The following is an 18,544-nucleotide window of genomic DNA, read 5'->3' on the forward strand; positions in this document are numbered from 1 at the left end:
TATTGAAAAAAAAACTTTTTTTATGCGGTGGATAGGGACCGCATAAAAAAATTTTTTGGTTAAAAATAACTCGAAATTTGTTGATTCTGATTTAGAATACCTATGAGAAACTTCCTACGTAAAACTGGCTCAAATAGTCATTTTGGACTCAACACTTCTGTATTGCGTTGGAATTCATTCCAAGAATCGGAAAAACTAAATTGCTGAAAATGTTGTCGGAAGTGCTCCTTTTTCATATGCCGCACAAAAAAAAATTCGCACAAAAACAGTCGTACAAAAAAAAAATCGCATAAAAAAAGTCGCACAAAATAAATTTCGCACAAAAAAGAGTCGCACAAAAACAGGTTTGACTGTATTTTAATTTCGGCATGCTGCTGTGCTAGGACTACGGATGCCTAGGTTGCCGTCTTAGGTGTGGCTGGCGGAATACCGTATTTCGTGATTCAGCCGTCCGCTGCGGATCAGACGCATTTTGAGCCGCCCCTAATATGGAAAACAGACGCTCAGGCAAGTTGCTTTCCGAGGAGAAGAGCTCCCTTTTCCCTGTCAGCATACGACCAAGTTCCCACTGGTTCACCGATCTTCCCTTGGTAGCTTGTATTCTAATCGGTACGACGTGAAGGTAGGGAATGGAGTTGTTGGGCATTCTGCTTTGGACCACACTGGGGTCTGTTTTATGCCAACTAGTACGGGTGCTACGCACTGCTGGTACGCAATGCCCATGTTAATTTTTATAAGTTTTTTGATTTAAAATGTTTATCTGCATCCTTCATATTCATTAGAAACCAAATATTTTGAAAAAAGTTGAAATTGATTTATTTTTCCTAACCTTCAATCAAACTTTGTCTTTAGTTTCTCCAGGATCCTAGTTATTCACCAAAAGTTTTGTTATAACCTCAAGTGTGTACAAAAAAAAAGAGCATAAAAAATCAACTTTTCTCTTAAATTTATCGTTTATGTATAATTTTTGTTGGTCAAAAATTGTTCTCGGGTGTATATTTTTATAAAGCATATTAATACCCTACAACTCATTCTTAGAGAGTTTTTCTTTACATCTTACAGTTTAGAAGCTACAATGCTTTGCATAAAGCCTATGCCAAGGTGCTCACACCCTTTTAGAAAATTTTTCTAGTGTCTGAAATATTTGTACACGCACTGAAAATACTATATTTGCTAATCCAAATACGTGTACAAAGTTTCATTCGAATTGAAAATGGTCAATTCGAATTTTGCGTATTATCAGATCATTTGGCATGGCAACGCTCTACTCACCAAAGCCGAAAAAAGTTGGAAAATCACCGAAGGTGCTCTATCACCCTCGAAAAGAATAAAATGTTTTTTAATTCAAAAGTTTGACTTACCTTAAGCCTTACTATCATATTGTTCGATTTCTTCATTCAATGAAACCAGTGATTCGAAGCCACCGGCCTTGGTGCTGTTGATAATAAAAATGTCTGTCACAGTAAAAAGACAAAAATGACAACGGTCATCACTGCTCTTTGACAACCATTGGAGATTACGTTTAGGACCAACATTTTTACTGCATCTATCGCAATCGCTAATGGAGGTAACAGTTTTTGACGAATAATTGCAACTGATCGGTCGCGTATGAAATGTGAGGTTGTTAATGGTCCGCTGTAACCCAAAATCAAAGACGCCGGCAGCTAGATAAGCTTGCAAACCCCATCTAAGGAGGGCGGCCGCATTCGAGTGATCAACACCGAATCTTATCGATATCAGGTTGCTAATTGATTGCTATGCAGCTGTTTGTGCTCGTAATTTGGTTTGCTTATGATCGATTCGGAGCACGCTGTTATCGCATCCGAGTAATCGTTATCACATCAGAAAATGAAATTATTTAAAATTTAGTTAAGCTTAACAACTTTCGGAAGCGATAACACCTTGCGTAAAATCGAAAATGCAATACTGACACATATATAGCTTTGTAGATGCTTGTGGAAAGTCTTGCCAGTTTTAATTTTATACAAAATGCTCACCTAGATTGGAATCTTATTTCGAAGCAGCAAACTTTCAAGTTTACCGCCTTGATTTCCCCATTGGTTATGGACCGAAAGAAAAAAAAAAAAACACTGCGGATGCTCCTTCGTTAGTAACGTACCCTCCACTCTGCTGGGGATCCGAATATGCAAATTGCTCATCCATCGTATCGCACGGAGAAGTGGTTACCTTTCTTCGACACCGTACTGAAAGGCGCGGTCAAACTCGTTAGTCGCGAGGATGATTTCACACTCTAGTTTGAGACTAAGCGAGGTAGGGTGAATTTGCCTTTTAAGTTGATTCCGCGCCAGCAGAAGCAACGTTGGTTGTTTTCTTTTCCGTTGCAGCTGGTGCTTTTCACTATTTATGTTTTCACGAGGTTACCCTCAGCAAACGTTGTGCATAAAAAGTTGTAAACATTCATGGAGGCTGGATAAAAATAGATGTTGATGGACACTCATATCTTGATTCATAAAGCTTTGTGGTCGACATTTAAGTCCTATTTATTCAGATTTTAAAGAAACGAAGAAACTGATCTTGATGTCAACAATATAGAAAATCTTAAAAAATCTGTATTCTTGCACCAAACAACCTCACTTCACGGTGTAAAACTAGCACCGTAAAGTCTCTCATTATTTTCCGCGTGGACAAAGTGCGGATGTTCTTTGGCTGGTTCATTTTTCATTCCATTCACCTTGAAATACACACACACAAATTTATTTATACACCACGCACCTGATGGGGTAGCGAGAAAGCAAAGTCAACAGAAAATACTAAATTAAGAAAGAGAGAGAAAAAAAAAAGCTTTGTTGTTACTTACTAGGTGGCCAGGGGAGACGCAAGGCAAAGTCAATCTGTGGCGTTATTTTGCGTTTCGCCGGCTCGCTGATGACCACCGCAGCTGCCTGGCCATGGAAAGGCCAAGGAAAGTTGTTGATCTGTTGGGCTGAACCATTCATGAATCGGATTTAGTGCCGGTGGAGGAAAGACGGTTAACTAAAAGTAACACGTTTTCGGTAAGATGCCGTAAAACCGTGAAATCAGCAGAGCTGTTAAAATCCGGGCTCTTGGGTGACGATTTGAAGTATTGCTTCTTGCTGAAAATACTAGGATGAAATGATCCGGGTGCAACCAGACCAAACTGATTTTGGACACCCACATTCAATGTCCGGCGTGGTCAGGTACTTAAATCGCGAAATCGCTGAGAGCGATTAACTTACGATTGCAAGCTCATACAACTCTAACCAAGGCACCATCTGGAGAATCCGAATGTGCGAAGCTTTATCGTATTTTCCGTTCAGGCGAGCAACCAAACAGAACGTTAAAGCAAGCTGATAAATGACAAAACATACATGAATGATCTTTTCGATCGCATGAAGAAATGTGTAGTAGGGTAACCGCTCCATTATTCATCTCAACAGCTAGCTGCACCTATATTCATCTTATTTCTCTCATTTGTCCAGTTTACCGTCAAATTTCTACAATTTTTTGGAAGTAAATCTATTTGCTTCTCGATTTTGTCGAATGGTTGAGAGTTTTACCTTGGAAATATGGTAAAATTTGACGATAAATTGATCAAAAAGGCGTGGTGAGATGAACATGAATATAAGAGCGATTACCCTACTTCGTGATAAGGTCGTATGTCGGTATGTCTGAACGTAAAAAAAACGAGTGAGAGATGACTTGTGCTTGTGAGGTACAAGGGATATAACTCTCACTCGTTTTGTTTACGACATACGACCTTATCACAAAGTACTCCAGAATTCATGCGGCATTTACAGAATAAGTTATTTTTAGGACTTTGACACACATTGGCAATCGCAAAAACTTTCCATCTGTAAGACTCCAAAGTCCGCTCTGACAAGAAAGTGGTCGTGGTTTAAAATCCTCATAAAATCAGATTATCCTCGGGTTAATATCTTGGGTTTATTCCATGTTGAATTCCAAAATTTACAGACAAGCCGCGATAACAAAAGTTATTCCTACTAGGAGAATAGATTTAAAACCAAAACTTGCAAACGATTTGAAATGTAATTTTTTGTTCTTACTTCGGATGCACCTCTAATTGTAAACCACGCTACTTTATCATACAGTTATCATCGATCTTTAATAAATAATCTGACTAACTATTGAGAAAAACATTTAAAAAATAAATTGTTTTGCATTTTGCATTTGGGTCTTTGTTTCATCGTCATTAGAGCTCAAATACACACATACAAAAGTGCATAAATGTTTTTGCCAGGAACATACATTGTAAATAATTATTTTGGACAGGAATGTACAATGTCGCTGTCCTGGAATAATCGGGTGAGCGAACAGTGCGAACATAAACCATGTACAAACCGTGGATTAAGTAGCTAGTAAACGGGTAATTTGATCACCGAAGAAAAACGCCCGCCCGCTCGTCATCACATCGTTGCCTGTGGACCGAATGTGGGCTAGATGTTCTGCCCGGATGGGATCTGATAAGTGCAGCATTTGTAATGCTCTAGTTAGCGGGGCGAAGGAAAGCTGCCCACTGGCGATAGTTATGCTCCGGTAATGAACACAAAAATTAAAGTCCACGGAATAGTACGGCCGTGAAGAAAGTGTGTATACCGTTGTAATTACCACCGGGTGATTTGCCGTTCGAGCAAAGCGGGTGGCACTTTGTTGTTTCGATTCGCATTCGTGTGGCTGATAAGAATGGAGTTAAGTGTCAGCGGCTTTGCCGGAAACCCTGTTGCGTTTTCTTGCAATGTTTGTTAAGCTGGATGTTAAACTTGAAACTCTACAACAGAAAAGCAATTATAAAACTTTACAACAAGGAGAAAATTATAATGATTGCATTTGACTCCTATAATCAAATCGGATCCGTTCGTGGTGCTAGCCACAAACAGAAAGAACAGCTTACCCGGGGTATCTTCCCTCGTGAAAATACAAAGTTGCGGGACCCATTGTGCAGTGATTAACAATGCGTCAGCTAATTGCAGCTTGCAGCGGATACCAAGCGTATAATGGGGGAACCGTTACTGTGATAGTGTTATCGACAGCCCATTGAAACTTTTGCGCTTGGGATTGTGCTGATGGTTCAATTATCAGACGCGGTAAGAAAGTTGAGAAACTGATTTATGTTTGTTTAAATTTTCAGTTAGCAGTTGCCTTGAGCAGTTACTTCAAAACCTTATGGATATTCCATTTTTAGTTCAGAGTTTAATGTATGAATCAAACAAATAACTCATTTTTGTTTATCTCTCTGTTTTTTCTAGGTGAGTTCAACAGCGGTATAGTATTTCTGACGAGTAAGTAGGTAATTTGCCTTACAATGAATGATAAATCGAACCAGATAGATTACCGTCAAACGGGGCGAATAGAAACAGTGGGGTGAATAGAAACAAAACTTCCGAACTTGAAAAATGCAATTTTAAGTCTTTGATTACATTTAAAAACCATGCAAAAAATATTTTCTTGGATAGTTCAATAGTAAACAAGTCCTGCAAACCCATTTATGGGTTAGCAGCACTACTGTCGGTTTGCTTAAAAAATGGCACAATGGAGGCTCGAATTCTGAACGTTTCCGAGTACCAATAAACTTTGTCTGTGGAAGCCGTTCTGCTTCACTTAGAACTTGTTCGTGTGATATACTGGGTCGGTAGTTAGGCATTTCAAGTTTTTACGGTGAATTAAAGGATTGCCGTAAGGCATTCATCACCAGGTTACCGATGTTTCATGGAAAACTCGCGGTTCGCAGATTACGGGGCGAATAGAAACAACGCCGTAGGGTATATTTTTTGTACCAAAACATGTGGATTTGAGAAAAGCTATAATGTTTTATATGTAAAATGATGTCTGGAACACGTTTTGTACATTTTCAGCCCATCACGGTCAGGACTTACCAACAAAAAAGTCCAAGAACGTATTCGCTCCGCCTGATGCTGTTGAGATTTAACGCAAAATAAACTGTTTCCTTGTCAAGCGGTTACGAAATATAGAACCAACTACTCTGTGATAAATCGGATGTTACCTTTAGACTTCAATCCAGTAGACAACCACGCTATTTGCCAAAAACGTGACGAAAGTCTGATTTATCTGCTGCATGATGCTCGACATGGACTGACCCGAGAGATATGGATCAAAATTTCAGTTCCACCAAGACAAAAAGCTCCCGGATATCGTGTTCTAGATGAAACATCGGAAGATGCAGACCGGTGGAAATGCTTACCCCGGCCCCGAGTCCTTCTGTTCCTAATAAGGACTCTAATAGAACATATTCATTCATAAGATAACAAACATGCAGTAATAAACCGAACATTTCCACTATTTTAATATTTTATATAGTTTTCTTGCCTCTCATTTCAATAAATATGATGCATTTGTTCTGTTTGCTCCAAATTAAAACTGAAACTTTCTATCAGAACAAGAAAAACGTATTAACCACGCTCGACGCCTGGGTTCGAATCCCACCGCCGACATAGGTGTCGATGATTGTGAGGTGGCGTGATCCACTCACAACCAACCAAACTGGTCTAGATTCAATCCTAGCCGACATCGGGAGATTTTCTGAGGCGAAAAATCTCTGGGATCACGCCTTCCATCGTATGAGGAAGTAAAGCCGTTGGCGCCGGTCCGTTAATAAACGGGCCGTGAGTTAGGGTCCTGGGTGTGGAGTCGCCTCCCTGGGCGTCGGTGATTGGCCACAACAGTGGCGGAACTAGACCGACGGAAAATAAGCGAGAATAAAAAAAAAAAAAGAAAAACGTATTTTATTGGCGGGTGTTTCTTTTCGCCCCCTTGCGGGGTGAATAAAAACATGCAAAAATTTTTCAATAAAACAATGAATTACTTATTGTATCAAAATGGACGTTACACCCTTAATAAAGGGAGGCAAGACCCATGTTCTAAAACTTTCATATCCATTTTAGACATTAGAGTATTTTTTGTACACTGCAAGATATATCGCAGACTGTTTCTATACGCCCCGTTTTACGGTACAAAAACTTGGTGGTTGGTGATGTATTGCTATAATTACTTTTTACTGTAGTGAGTATCGCTAAACGCACCTTTCGACTGTCAAAAGTCAAAAACGAGACATATATCATTGCACGATGACGTCATTTGACAATTCTGGAAGGTAAATTTTGCGGACTTTAATTTATTTCCAATGGATCCGAAAAAGATTTTTGTTCTGATGCTTTTCGGGATTGATCCACACTAATCGAAATGTGTTCATTATAACGGAATAGGTCACAATGATCATAAGAACAAAAAAAAATCGAATCGTCGCTGCAAATTCTTGTAAACAACCTTGTAAACAAACCTTCCGAAGCTGTCACAAAAAGTGAGGTTAGACCGTTTCATGCAATGATCTATTGGCGAGTTATGAGTTACTGAGCAAACGCCGTGCCTTTGTTTATTTTATGCCTACTTTTTGTGAATTCAGTGCAAACATTTTTACAAGGATTCTGAACGTGAATGAAAAAACAATTTTACTTCAACCATTTTTATCGCACAACTGGCAAACTCTCTATTTCAGCGAGAATTTTGAACATTGCAGCATACAAAGGAGTAAGCTGAAACGAAGAATCGAATCGACAATCTCTACATCTGGATTGATCATTGGTCTGTAGAATTCATCATGGTTCAAAATTATGTTAGAAAAACTATTTCTGCATAGGGTAACCGCTCCTATATTCATCTCAGTACCTATATTCATCTCATCACGCCTTTTTGATCAATTTATCGTCAAGTTTTACCATATTTTCAACGTGCAACTTTCAGCCACTTGAGAAAATCGAGAAGCAAATAGATTTACTATCAAAAATTTGTAGAAATTTGACGGTAAATTGGACAAATAAGAGAAGTAAGATGAATATAGGTGCACCAAGCTGTTGAGATGAATAATAGAGCGATTACTCTATTCACAATAAGCGCTCGATAAAGCAACAACTGCCATGCTGGAGAAAACAAAGACAGTTTCGGAGTCGGCACGTTACTAGGGCATTCCAAAACCAAATTTGTTATGCCGAGGCAACGGGTTAAATGGTCTAAAGAGAAGAGCTATAAAAGACCAATAGCTATCCCTGTTGAAGTAGAGTTGAAACGGCCATCATCAATATATTGGGAAAGTGGGGTAAAGGACGACATAATCTGTTTCAAAAAAAAAGAAGTATTGTGCCGTGTCAAATAAATGTTGTGTGAACAAAAAAAAAAAGAAAAAGATCCGGTTTGATGATCCTCTAGTTATCTCACAATGCTTCAAATTGCTCCAATACAATACTCTAACTCAGGAATGCCACATATACAGATTTTTCTGTATTCTACAGATTTTTGAACTGAAAAAGCAATACAGAATCTGTATAACAAAATTACGGAATATTGCCAAAAATATAGATATTACAGTTTTTTTTTTGCTATACCGACGAACTGAAATCAATTTCAATGGTAGAATTCGATTATACGATATTCAAAGTTTTGCAAATAAACATCAGAATTATGTAGGTATCGATTAAGAAGAAGTGGAATGTGATTTGAACGAAGCACGAAAATGAACGTTTCGAAATATTTGTTAGGGTTTCAATTGGGTTGTTTAGCTATTCACAAATTTCTGATTTTTATATATCAGTTAAAAGAGTGTAATTTTCTGAGCGAAACGTGATTTAAAAAAAACTATCATTGTCCTTAGATTTTCAAATGAAGATTGAAAAATCACTCTAAATCGCTACAATGACAGTTTGCCCATATACCAACTGTCATTGTAGCGATCTCGAGCAGATTATGAGCAGTTTTAATTCGTGATTTAAAAATCGAAGATCAACGATAGAAAATTTCTGAAAATCACGTTTTGCTTAGAAAATGCAGCTTTTTCAGATGATATAAAAAACTGATTTAGTTAAACAACCCAATTCAAAGTTCGTAAAACAAATTGCAAAGAGTAAAAATGGCAGTTTCAAGTAATCTTAAATCGTTCGTGAAATTGGAAAATTTAAACGATTTGATGCGACAGTTCCCCAAATTCGTAAGCTAATGATCTCAATTTAAAAGCTGAAAGCTACGTTGCAGACCAAGTAGGAGCTACTTATATTATACAGATTTTTAACACAGATTTTTTGACCCGAGTTACAGATATACAGATATTTTCAAAGAAATATAAAGATGTAAATGTGGCAACCCTGCTCTCCCTGCTCAAGAGTGACTACTGATCCTGGAACTCCTGGAAGAACTTCTCATGGGTTTCTCCTCTCATCATTTTCAGAGATAAAAGCATTCGGGATAACTTGATGGTTAACAGTTCTCTGGTGTGACCAGCCACTAAATTGGTTGGATAAAAACACTTTTCTGAGTTATTTCCAACATAGTTTTTTACTGCTTTTGGAAAGCATCGTCTCGTGGTTTTGATATTTGACGGCCATTTTTCGTATTTTTCACTGAACATGATTGAGTTGGCGTTTAAGAAAAAAGGTTATCGTTTCGAAGATCTTCCACTTTTTTTTAAGGTGGCAGGGAAATCTGCTCGAGGAGAGGGGTTAGATATATCCGTAACCACCAGAACCTTTTCAATCTCCAGCTCTTATCTTTTCGGAACGACAGTTCTGGGCCTTTTGTGTTTCATGAACCCTCTTTACTCTTAGACAACCACCTGGAGACTGGTAGCTAGCTACCGTTGCACAATGGTCCAGAAACCAAAATGTAGGGGGAAATTTGGGTCTAGAACTTTATAGCACTATTGTAGAGAAAAACTTTCTTATTGAAAAATAGTCAAAAATTAGGGTGACCCACATTTTCGATTAAATCAAGTATCTAACTTTTTCATCTTTGTAGATAGCTAAAAAAGGTATTCCAAGAATATTCACTAAATTTTTTTCTGTCTTTGAAAATAACAGATTCAATTTTTCACTCTAACTTTTTATTTCAATTTTCACCTTAAAGCTGTCTTGGCACGACTTTTACGGTTTTTAAAGAGAAACTATTTGCAATGCTGACGCGAACGTCTCAATTCTACTCAAAGTTATCAATGTTTTTCATAAAAAATGGGTCATTCCATACGAGGTGACCACAAAAAAGCACAACCATCACAGATTTTGCTCAAAGTTGGAAGAACTATTAATTTACTGTCACTTTGGAAAAATCCAAAATTTGGTGTCGATTGGAATACCCCTCTGGGTCCCACCCTGTTTATTGCATTTGCAAAGTCACGCTATTTTTGTTCAAAATCTCTTTTCTTTTTTTCTTACGATTCATAGAAGTAAGATGTACGAAAAACACTGATAGATGATTTTCTAAGGCGCTTGTATACAAGTGATTTATAACGCAATTCTCCTTGAAAATTTACAGGGAATTTTCGATCAATTTTGTTCTTGCTTGGACGTCTGTCTGTGATATAACTTTTGACCGGAAGTGTTGCCACAAAGATTATTTTTATATTTGAAACCTAAATTTTCATTATCCGGCAAATGCAGCCATTTTTATTTTTTATTCGATAATTTCATCGTGTTCCTTGAAAAAGTTCACATAAGAAACAACTATCATCCCGAGGTAATATGAGCCAATCTTGAGATATAACATTTTTACGAAAAAAGTTGTAAATTTCGTAAATAATTTTTTTACAATTTATAGACGTAAGACACCCGAAAAATAGTAATAGGTAAATTTTGAAGAAAATGAACCAAGGAATCCAGAAAAAATTTGTTTTTGACCAGAAGTTATGCCAGATAGACTATTTTTGTATTTTAAAACTAAATTTGCATTTTTCGCAAATGCAACTAATTTTATTTTAAATTTGATGGTTTCATCGTATTTCTCGGAAAATTTAACGTAAGAAACATTTATCACCCCGTGTTAATATGAGCCAATCTCGAGATATAGCATTTTTACGAAAATAGTTTAAAATTTCGTAACTAATTTTTTAGCTCATGGAATGATAGTTGTTTCTTACGTGAAATTTTCCAAGAAACACGATGAAATTATCAAATTCAAAATAAAAATGGCTGTATTTGCCGAAAAATGTAAATTTAGTATCCAAATAAAAAAATTATTCATTTGGCAACACTTCCGGTCAAAAGTCATATTTTTTCTCTGGATTCCTTGGTTTATTTTCTTCAAAAATCATCTATCAGTATAATTCAGACATCTTACGTCTATGAATTGTGAGAAAAAGAAAAAAAAATTGAGCAAAAAATTCGTGACTTTGCAATAAACAGGGGGGTCCCACAGAGTGAGGGGTATTCCAATCGACACCAAATTTGGGATTTTTCCAAAGTGACAGTAGATGAATAATTCTCCCAACTTTGAGAAAAATCTGTGATGGTCGTGCCTCTAATTTACTCCAGAAAGATCGAAAATCGATCAACTGGTTCAAAAGTTATGAAATATAAAAATAAAATAAAATACAGCGAATAAAGCCTTTTTTATGGTCACCTTATTTTGGAGCTATTCGCCGTAACGACCCAAAAAATACAGTACAAGTACAGGTTTGATTATTTTCAACAAAGATCCATCCCTGTAATTTTGAGCATAAATGAGGCACATGGCGCGACCAATTCCGATTTGCAACGCTACACACGTTGTAGCTCCAGGACTATCTTCGAAGCTGCTGATAAAACCGCACTCCAGATGTCCGGGTCTCCGCACATCTCCCACACTTGGGACACATAGGGGACCCCGCGTACCCCAGCTTGTGAAGATACTGCTTGAAGCCAGTACCTGGCAGGATCTGTGTCATGTGGAAGTTAACTCCTCTGTGGCACACCCAGAGCCATCCGAATACCTCCGGGATAAGTCGGCGCGTCCATCAACCCTTCGTGGGATTGGACCATTCCCACTGCCACCTGATCATCGAGAATGACCTTCTGCTACCTCGTTTGCCCCTTGTATCACGTTGATCGAAGCAATCTATATCCTCCTTATTGGTGATGCTGATAGGCATATGACCGAACATGATGCAGATTGCGTCGTACGGTACTGTACGGAAAGCACTCGTAACCCTCAGCCGCATAAGGTTGTAGGTACTTTCCAACTATCAGCTTATTAGTACCTAACGCTTTTGACCACACTAGCCCACCATTTCTGAGTATGGACGAAACCACGCTGGCAAGAAGTTTTCGCTTGCTACCGAACACCGCTGAGCTATTCGACATTATTCGAGATAGTGCTGCAGTAGCCGTTGAGACCCTCTTGCAGACAAAGTTAACGTGGCTCCTAAATATCTGTTTTATGGTACGCTAAATTTAGTTTCCTTGAGTGTATCCAGTCCTCGATCTTACGTATACAATACGCGGCCGTCAACCCGAACTCTCCGATCGACTTACCATAGACCTCTAGCTTTATTTCGTCCGCAAAGCCAACGATCACAACCCCTACTTCAGCCCTTGTTTCAACACTACGTCGTACTCGACATTACAGTGCTTTTTCTATTTTATCACGGTCAAAAAAGTTTTATGGTGAATTTCGCGAAACCGTGAATTTAGCGAAATGATGAAAATAATTTATTTTTGTGTTGGATTTAATTGAAATTTAGGATATTTTGATTCATTTAAGCACTTGCATAGTTGAATGGAATATAAGTTCGAGTTACAAATGAATAAACAAGAAAAGGTTATTTTTTGATATTTTTCTCCATTGAATTTTCTCACGGCTATTATACATGCAATACCAGTATGATTTGTACTGCTCATTCTTTAGCATAGCTAGCAAAGTCTAATGCTTGTTTATGTGAAATTGTGGAACCGCTAGATTTTATAATTTTTAAAACCACGCTCTATGAGGACCAAACTGTAGGGATTTTTAAGTTGTTAACAGATCTTCTTTCTCAACTGCCCGAATAATACGTAATTTTTGCTGCAAAGTCAATGAAATACGTATTTTACGGTTCATTTTTCTCAAAATTATGACACAAATTATTTGTAACAGATATGACACTTGGTTGCCTCAGAAAATTGATCAAATAAATTGAGTTCATTAATCTATACACCTGCAAGGACACAAGGCACAAATGAAAATGATGTTTCGAATACATTTTCTGCAACTGGAAGTACATTATTCTTGATTTGAAGTTTTAAAAAAAAAGCGTGATAAAAACGAAAAAAAAACCGTGAGAAAATCGAGCGTGGATTTGGCGAGTAGTGATAAAAACGACTGTTTTTTTTCATCTATAATTTATTTGACACGGCACAAATACAATTTAATGTTTAACGGCACCAATTATATCTGGTAGCTTACTTTCTAAAGTATCTTAATAACTAAAAGCAAATTTTTTATCCTCGCTGCCGACTACGAGCTGAAACTAAATCTAACTTAAAGCTATAATATTTTGCATTAAAAGCACTGGTTTACTGTATGATGGTTTTCATTGCCATGGGTAAGCAGCATATTAAATTTGTTCCGCTGCTGGGCCAAGACATTACGGACTGGCATATTGGGTTGTCTCCCTCGGGCCTTGAGAGTATCGTGCGGGTCTGATTGCTGTTTCCGGATCCGGGGTCTTAACGTGTTCTTGTCGTTAGGTTGGATGTAGGCGGAAGGGGATAGGACTAAACTGGGGCGTGGATGGATTTCAGAAAAACGTATATAAGGGACATGTAGGATAGGTCACGGCTCGCCAAGACATCACGAACAGGAACAGCCGGCTGCCTACCTTCCAACCCCTTGAACCACGGATTCGTCGACACCTTGGGGATTATGGAATGTAACCACCTTCCCAGTTCCCCTCTGGTCCAAGCATTTTACCAACTGATGATCGTATTCTGATGTACAAATGAGAAAAATTCATTAAAGGCAATTGGTCTTTCATAAATTCCACCGTTTGTTGCGCCCACCTTAGCCAAAGAGTCCGCTTTCTCATTGCCCGGTATCGAACAGTGAGAAGGGACCCACGCTAAGGTAATCTGAGACGATTTTTCGGATAAAGCACTCAGATGTTCCCGTATTTTCCCCAGGAAATACGGAGAGTGCTTAACATCTTTAATCGATCGGAGAGCCTCAATGGAATTGAGACTGTCAGTAAAGATGTAATGATGGTCCGTGGGCATTTTTTCGATAATCCCTAGGGTGTACTAAATTGCAGCTAAAAAAACGACTGTTGATAAAAGCGAAAAAGCACTGTATTCAACATCGGAACCAGAGTGGACCTTGTTATATTTTTGCGGTGATAGGGATGCATTTCTGACCCCCCTCCTCCGTGTTGTAAACTAATACTCGATTTTGGTCCCAGCTATTGAACGCATTCTCCACGTCGAGCGTGACAAATGCGTAATAGAAAATGTCCCTTCACTAATTCTGGATTGCTACCTCAGACGTCTTGATGACGGAAAGAATAACATCCAGCATGGACCTGCCCTTCCGGAATCCGAACTGGTTACTTGCCAGATCGTCGAAACCCTCCGCGTACTTCACCAGTCTGTTGAGGATAATCCCCTCCAGTACCATGCCCACAGTGAGATCAGAGAAATAGGCCTATATGCCGATAGGCCCCCTGGCGATTCTCCAGCCTTCAACAGTGGGTCCAATTTCTATAGCTTCCACTTCTACGGGAGTAGGCAGTCATCCCAACACCTCTGCGTTACAACCCGGGGCCACGTTTATTATTATTTTATTTTATTATTTTTATTTATCCTGCACTCCGTCATAATGACATGGCCTGATTAACAAGGATTCTATAATTCACTCGGGTATTGGGATTTGCCCTCCAATCTTCGGGACACCTTGTACACCCCGCCAGATGCCGCTTCACCTGGTCTACCCATCTTGCACGCTGCAGCCCTGATCGTCTTCTTTGTACCGGTTTCGAAGCAAACACCATTTTCGCAGGGTAATTCTTGCAACATGCTCTGCCCAGCGTATCCGCTCAGCTTCAGCCACCTTCTGAATACTGGGTTCGCTGTAGAGTTGCACGAGCTCATGGTTCATCTTCTGCCTTCATATGCCGTTCTACTGCACGCCACCAAAGATCGTCCTTAGTATCCATCGTTCAAAAACTCCGAGCTCTAGCGGGTCCTTCTCGAGCATTGTCCTCGTCTTATGCGCGTTTTGTACAGGTTATACTTTGTTTGTTCGACCGCAATTGCTTATGGAGCCCATAGTAGGTATGACTTCCGCTGATAATATGTCTACGGATCTCACGGCTGGTATCATTGTCCCCAGTTACCAGCGAGCTAAGATAAACAAACTCGTCGACTACTTCGAGCTCTTCGCCGTCGATCATAATGCTGCCTAGGCCGAGGTGTTGTCGGTCGGCTTCGGTTCCGCCTGCTAGCATACTTCGTTTTGGACGTATTTCTCTGCAACCCAATCCTCGCTGCTTCTCGTTTTAGTCAGTTGTACTGTTCTACCACCACAGAATGTGTTCTGCCGACAGTATCCATGTCATTAGCAAAGCAAACGAGTTGTCTGGATTTGTTGAATATCGTACCCCGCGTGTTGATGTCCTTTCGATTCATTACACCCTGTAGCGCACTGTTGAATAGCAGCCAGGAGAGACCATCACCCTGTCGAAGCCCTCTGCGGGATTCAAATGGACCTGACAATCCACGCGAAATCCGCACACAGTACTGCATCCCATATACCGTAGCCTTTATCAGTCTAATCAGCTTCCCTGGAAAGTTATGAAGTAGGCAATGTATGTGTTATTTTCTAGGATGCGAATAATGAACACGGGTTGAAAATGTAATTTAAACATAGGGTAAAAAATTTTCTCGTCCAGACTTCTCTTTTCATTGCTCTTTTTGGTCAATAGTGTCATAGGCGGCTTTGAAGTCGATGGTTCTGTATTCACGGCATTTCTAGAGGATCTGCCGTATGGTAATGATCTACTCAACCGTAGACCGTTTTTTCACAAAGCCGGCCTAATAGCTTCCCACATATCTGTTGGCTAGCGGTGAGAGTCGGTGGGAAATGATTTGGGAAAGTACATGCGACATTCAGGGCGATGATCGCAGGAAAGTTCCCACAGTCCAATTTGTCGCCTTTTTTTAGATAGGGTAGATATCCCCACCCTTCCACTTCTTCGGTAGCTTGTCTGTATCCCAAATTCTTTCAGTCCCGGTGGAAACAGGTGGTTAGCTATTCCAGGCTCATCTTTATTAACTCCGCTCCGAGGCCATCCTTTTTTTTAGCTGCTTGATAGCATTCTTAAGTTCGCCTATCGTTGGGGCTGGCACATCTATGTTTCCGGCTCCAACGGGATGACTTTCTCCGCCCCCATGGTCCCCTCCCTGGGTGCCATTCAAGCCGTTCAGGTGTTCGTCGAAGTGCATCTTTATCCCGGCATATTTGTTGAGTTTCTGGCAAAGCTTTCGCGTTCCTGAAAATGATACAGCTGTTCCAGCTCTGCATAATCCTCCTCTTTCAGGTGTCGCTTTTTCTCCCGGAAGATTTGGGTTTGTTGCATCTTCTTCTGTCTATGTTTTTCTACATTATGACACTGCGCATCTTAGCTACCTGTGTAGCGTTTTCTCATCCATCACCCTCCTACATTCGTCGTCGCACCACTCATTTCGTTGGGTTCGTCCCATATACCCGATAACGTCCTCCGCTACGCTGTTGATGACTATTTTGTTTGTGTTTCAACAATCCTCATGAGGAGCTTCCTCCGGCTGGTCCTCTTATGGCAGCGTAGCTTCGAGCGAATGCGCGTAGTCTCCGGCAATGTTAGGCCGCTTCAGTCGCGCGATATTTGAGTGGGGTGGGCGTCAATACCGAATGTTGTTAACAACGGATTATTTTGGGTGCATCTTAACCATCACCAGGTAGTGGTTCGAGTCGACGTTAGCGCTCCTATAGGATCTGACATCGATTATGTCTGAGAAGTGAGGCCACGTTTATTGGGATTCCAGTCACCCTTGCTCATTTTGAAGGAGTTGGCGATCACGATGAGTTCCTCATTCGTTACCTTTGCCTCCTCTTCAACTTCGACACGGCTGTTGTCGTTTACGGCTTAAATGTCCGGCAGGTTGGTTTACCATCCCTGGTCTGTCTCTGAGATACTCTAACTTCGGACGTGAGTCTGGACTGCCGGAGGTTAAGAACTTGTCTCGTGGCGTGGAAAATGTCCCTCGAAGATAAACTCCTGCTTAGCTGGGTCGCCTAAACGTCTTTGCCAACCTTAACCTCATTCTTTAGCGCCGATCTTGCAGACCCGAATGCTGCACAGCGTATTTTTCTAAGTTTCTCGGCAAGGATGAAAATTATCACTCGCGTTCATTTCTTTCGAAAGCCGATAGCTTATATAATAGGCAAGATTCTGAACAATTTTGTGCAACGAACTTGAAGTCCTCAAATAGTACTACGACATTTAAATCTTTTCTCACGGTTCCGGTGTTTGAGTTCGAGCAATACTCTCTTCGCGAAGTTGTAGGTCTTCTTGAGGACTTCCGTCATTTTTCATATATGTGCTTATCAAATGAGCTAGCAGCTTTCAAAAAAATGAGCGTGAGTGATGATTTACATCCTTGTTCCTCGGTTTTCGTGCGTTGCATGTTCCGTCTTGCACGGAGACTCGCATTGCGTCAGTCCTCCAGTAAACCGGTGGCTTTCCATTCTTGGTGTGGCGAGTCCTAGAAATGGTGACGTCGCACGCCTGCGATAGTGTGGCAACTAATTAGTCAACACTCGAGCGGAACCCTCGAGCTCTCATATTATTGCCTCCTCAGATACCTTGGCATCGAAGTGCGATGTTTTCCACCCACGGACGATTGGAGTGTTGGCTTTATCCGTCGCTTGCCGCCTCACGTAGTGATCTACTCTATAGCAATCCGACTGGTGGTTGCTATTGGTGTAGCCATCGTCTACCCGCCAGTTCATGATCAGTCCTTAGGATGGAGAACTTCACGTCAATGATCGACTCCGCATTATTTTGGCTGAATGTACTATTGGTCCCAACGGTGTCCAGATCTTGGTTGAACTTTGCCAAAGTTTCCAACAAGATCTGGCCCCTCGGGTTCATACAGCGACTTCCTCACACAACAGGCCAAGCGGTGATGTCACCCGACACCACCTACGGCGTTAGGCTCATGGTTACAAGGTTGAACCTGTCAATAAACCAACGTGACAGAGCGTAGCAACTGCAGTAGAATACTCCGTTCACCTTGTCAACCGCGTATATTTCGTTTTAAGTTGACACAATTTGCTTGTTGTCATATGGCCACCATACTAGACTTATCTACGACCCAGTTACCGTTTCTGCGAGGGTAGGGGTCCGAAACGGTGGCAATAAAAACGACTTCGCTCTAGATTTATAAAAATATCACTACAAGATTTACATTATAACGGTACGAAAACTGTAATGCAAAATAAATGATTTCCTTTGCTAACAATGTAAATTAATAATTGATATGGTTGAAGTTCATTAAATATTAAATTTGAATAGAACAACAACAGTTTTATTTCATTTTAATTTGTTCTCATTGGTCACAACCTTCTGCTTTCTACTAAGTATGTTAAATTCACAAGCCAATATCTTAACCGGTATGATTTTAATTGCATGATAAACAGAATTCTGTCCTAAATACATTCCAATATCATGAGTAAGACTATTTAACTTTATTGCCAATAACTCTGTGCAATAACTCTCAAAACC

The sequence above is a fragment of the Wyeomyia smithii genome, chromosome 2, assembly GCF_029784165.1.
Source record: "Wyeomyia smithii strain HCP4-BCI-WySm-NY-G18 chromosome 2, ASM2978416v1, whole genome shotgun sequence".
In the NCBI taxonomy this organism is placed as follows: Eukaryota; Metazoa; Arthropoda; class Insecta; order Diptera; family Culicidae; genus Wyeomyia; species Wyeomyia smithii.